At 46.0% G+C, this 4,322-nt stretch overlaps 1 pseudogene; it reads left to right on the top strand.

Moving 5' to 3' along the window:
- Positions 1–2,182: 2,182 nt before the first annotated feature.
- LOC110293459 lies at positions 2,183–2,575 on the top strand (annotated as a pseudogene).
- The last annotated feature ends 1,747 nt before the right edge of the window (positions 2,576–4,322 follow it).

Raw genomic sequence — 4,322 nt, 5'->3', positions numbered from 1 at the left:
AAAAAAAAAAAAAAAAAAAAAATCTAAAAAAAAAAAAAAGGATTTAGTAGACTAAATAGCAGGTATTCTTTTTTTGTTTTGTTTTGTTTTTCGAGACAGGGTTTCTGGCTGTCCTGGAACTCACTATGTAGACCAGGCTGGCCTCGAACTCAGAAATCTGCCTGCCTCTGCCTCCCAAGTGTTGGGATTAAAGGCGTGCGCCACCACTGCCCAGCATGGCAGGTATTCTAACAGATGACAGATCTACACATTGGCAGTTCTGCTGACTGGGCTGGCCTTTGCTGTTGCCTGGCCTGGGCTGGTGTGTCTGTGTTAGCTGCTGGGTTGGGCTGGGCTGCCTAGTCTAGCATGCTCACTTCCAAAGATGGAAGGGCAATCGTGGGGAGGGGTGGAGCTTCCTAGACCATGGGTCTGGTGTTTTCCAATGTTCGAGCCTGCTGCACAGACTTCTCTACTGAGGGGATCTGGATTCAGGTTGGAAAGGTTCAGTTATATCCATGGTCACTTAGAGCCGTGCATGAAAGCAGAACATTACGACAGGTGGCGTCTATGATAGAGAAGAGCTGTGCATGACACAGAGGACAAAAGCAACTTCTACCCAGAACTTAAGGCGTGAGCCACTGCCACCTGGCAAAACTCATTCTTTTCTTTTCTTTCTTTCTTTCTTTTTTTTTTCTTTTCTTTTCTTTTTTTTTTTCTTTTTTTGTTTGTTTGGTTTGGGTTGGATTTGTTTGTTTATTTGTGAGACAGAGTTTCTCTGTGCAGCCCTGGCTGTCCTGAAACTCCCTCTGTAGCCCAGGCTGACCTCGAACTCAGAGATCCACCTGCCTCTGCCTCCCAAGTGCCAAGTGTCTGGATTAAAGGCATGTGCCACCACCATCATTGTTTCATTTGTGTATATGCTTGTGCCACAAGTGTGCAGGAAACCTTGGGTCCAAATCCCAGCATAAACCAAGCTTGGTAGTAGCAGAGGCTATACTCGGGTACATAGTGAGTTCAAGCCAGCCTAGACTACATAAGACAGACCCTGTCCCAAAACAAAAACAAAAACAAAAAAACAACCTTCAAACAAAAGGCCAGCCTGATCTACAGAGCATGCTTTAGGACAGCCAGGGCTACACAGAGAAAACCCTGGGTCAAAAAACAAAAAAAATAAAATAAAAACAAAAACAAAAACAAACAAACAAAAAAAGTGAAGTTGCCTAAGCATAGAACACTGAGGCCCCGCATGCAGTCCTAGCATTGCCAACTAAAAACAAACAGCTATCAGTTCTTAAGTCACTTTGAAAATGAGCGGAGACTGAGACTGGAGACAGGAAACTATTGATAAACACCACAGTGCTGGCTGGTGACGCCACGTTCCATGGGATCCAGAGTCCTGCACAGGTGTGCTGAGATCAAATAACAAGGGCACAGAGGACCTGACCTTAGCTCTCCCTGGCTTAAGCCAGGCGGGAAGTGGGGGAGGGGGGAAGGCTGGGGAGGTGGCTCAGCACACGTGGAGCACAGAAGATTAGGACCTGCACCTGTCTCCTGCAAGCTGTCCTACCTCCACAACATGCAGCTGGAGACACACACACACACACACACACACACACTCGATTGAGCTGGAAAGGTGGAAGAGCACAGGCTTCACCAGGGAGGACCCCTCCCCAGCATGGGAAGGACACTGACAGGACTCCACAGACCCATGGCTGGATGCCAGGGGATCAGAAAATGATTGATTTCCTCCTTGAGGACAAGCCCAGCATCGTGCAAATTAAAAACAAAAACAAAACAAAACAAAACAAAAAACAAATTAGGGCTGGCGAGATGGTTCAGAGGTTAAGAGCACTGACTGCTCTCCCAAAGTTTCTCAGTTCAAATCCCAGCAACCACATGGTGGCTCACAACCCTCTGTAATGGGATCCCATGCCCTCTTCTGGTGTGTCTGAAGACAGCGACAGTGTACTTAGATATAATAAATAAATAAATCTTTAAAAAAATTTAACTTGGCACCAGGGTGCAAATTTGTAATCCCAGCACTTACGATGCTGAGGCAAGAGGATCAAGAGCTCACAGTAGGTGTTCTCAGCCTTCCCTGCGCCACCCTCTAATGCCAGCCCAGTGCCGCCTCTCACTGGCCGAGCTCCAGCCAAAGGGCAGGGTGGGGGTGGGGGGTAAGTAAAGAGGTTCCCATACCATGGCTCCTACAAAGCAGACTGCCCCTAAATCCACTGGTGGTAAAGCACCCAGGAAACAACTGGCTACAAAAGCCGCTCGCTAGAGTGCGCCCTCTACTGGAGGGGAGAGGAAACCTCATCGTTACAGACCTGGTACTGTGGCACTCCGTGAAGTCAGACGCACTGAACTTCTGATCTGCAAGCTCCCCTTTCAACGTCTGGTGCGAGAAATTGCTCAGGACTTCAAAACAGATCTGCGCTTCCGGAGTGCAGCTATTAGTGCTTTGCAGGAGGCCAGTGAGGCCTATCTGGTTAGCCTTTTTGAAGATACCAACCGGTGTGCTATCCATGCCAAACGTGTAACAATTACACCAAGAGATGTAATGGAGAACGTGCTTAAGAGTCCACTATGAGGGGAAACATTTCATTCTCAAAAGAAATTTTTCCTCTTCTTCCTGTTATCAGTAGTTCTGATTTTTTCTATGGGATCAAAGGTACCTAAGTATGTGATTGCGAGTGGAAACATAGGGGACAGAATCAGGTATTGACATTTCTCCACGTTCATTTGTGTGTGAATTTTTAATATAAATGCAAGATGTAAAGCACTAATGCAAGCAAACTGTTTCAGTGAACACATTTCAACAGTTCAACTCTAGAATAATTATAAATAGACCTGTTAAAATTTTCTGGACACACACAAAAAAATTTCTGGACAATGCCAGCATTTGGATTTTTAAAAAATAAGTAAATTTCTTTTTTTTTTTTAAGAAGGGATTATTTATTTATTTATTATATGTAAGTACACTGTACTTCAGACAAACCAGAAGAGGGCATCAGATCTCATTACGGGTGGTTGTGAGCCACCATGTGGTTGCTGGGATTTGAACTTCAGACCTTCGGAAGAGCAGTCGGGTGCTCTTACCCACTGAGCCATCTCACCAGCCCAGTAAATTTCTTATTGACAGCAACTAAATGGTGTCTGTAGCATTTTTATCATCCAGTGGATTCCATCTACTCACTGTACTTTTCTTTTCTTTTCTTTTTTTAAGATTTATTTATTTATTATATGTAAGTACACTGTAGCTGTCTTCAGACACTCCAGAAGAGGGCACCAGATCTTGTTACGGATGGTTGTGAGCCACCATGTGGTTGCTGGGATTTGAACTCTGGACCTTCGGAAGAGCAGTCGGGTGCTCTTACCCACTGAGCCATCTCACCAGCCCCTCACTGTACTTTTCTAACTGAGTTGTCCTTCATGCAAGTACATGTTTTTAATGTTGTCTGTCTTCTGAGCTGTTCCTGTAAGTTTGCTATTAAAATACATTAAACTATTTAAAAACTAAATAGAGCTCACAGTAGCCTTCGCTATGCAGCAAGTGAGAAGAACCTTGGTTACTTGAGAGCCTGTCTTGAAACATCTCAAAAGGTTGACTGAGTAGCATGTTACATTATAGAGGCAGCCGCCTCTGGCTATGGGGAGCAAATGGTCTGTCTGTCTGGGCATGAGTGAAGCCATGAGGTTTGAAGAAACACATACCAACATTGTGTTTCTTTGCTTGTGTCCCCCTGGGTAAGTGATGAGTTTGGAGAGCTTGTTTAAGGAAGTCGTTGAAGTTAAATGCGGTCATAAAGCAAAAGAAGAAACTCCAGCAGGGCACACATCAGAAGGAAGGTCACATAAGGACGCAGAGAGAAGGCAGCCAGGAAGGAACCCCTCGCAGAATCCAGCCCTGCCCACCCTTGATCTCAGACATCAGGCCTCCAGTTCTCAGAGGAGGCACAAGGGTCAGCCACTGGAGCTCCGGTCTGGGAGAACACGTGAGCGGAATGGATGCATTATGTAACCTGCCGTTTCCAGCTCTGGGGACAGTGACGTTTACGTTGTTGACAGTTGTGTTCCTCAGCCAAGCTGGCTCTGGAGCTGTGAATGCAGAAATTCAGAAGCGGTTTCTGAATGTCCTGCGGCTCACCACTGTAACACAACTGTACGGTGTGAAATACTCTTTGAAGCCCCTTCCAGGCATTGAGAAACAGCGTATGCTTACAGCTTCCTGTGGGAAGCAGGCCATGGGCCCTAACTGACGTGTGTAGCTCAGGTGAAGAACACATGATGCTTAGCTTGGGGTGCGGGCGGGGGCTGGTTATTCAGCCTTCCTTTGT

This window comes from Mus caroli, chromosome 4 (assembly GCF_900094665.2).
Source record: "Mus caroli chromosome 4, CAROLI_EIJ_v1.1, whole genome shotgun sequence".
Classification (NCBI taxonomy): Eukaryota; Metazoa; Chordata; class Mammalia; order Rodentia; family Muridae; genus Mus; species Mus caroli.
The sequence above is the reverse complement of the archived record's forward strand: the minus strand, read 5'-3'. Positions and strand labels throughout refer to the sequence as shown.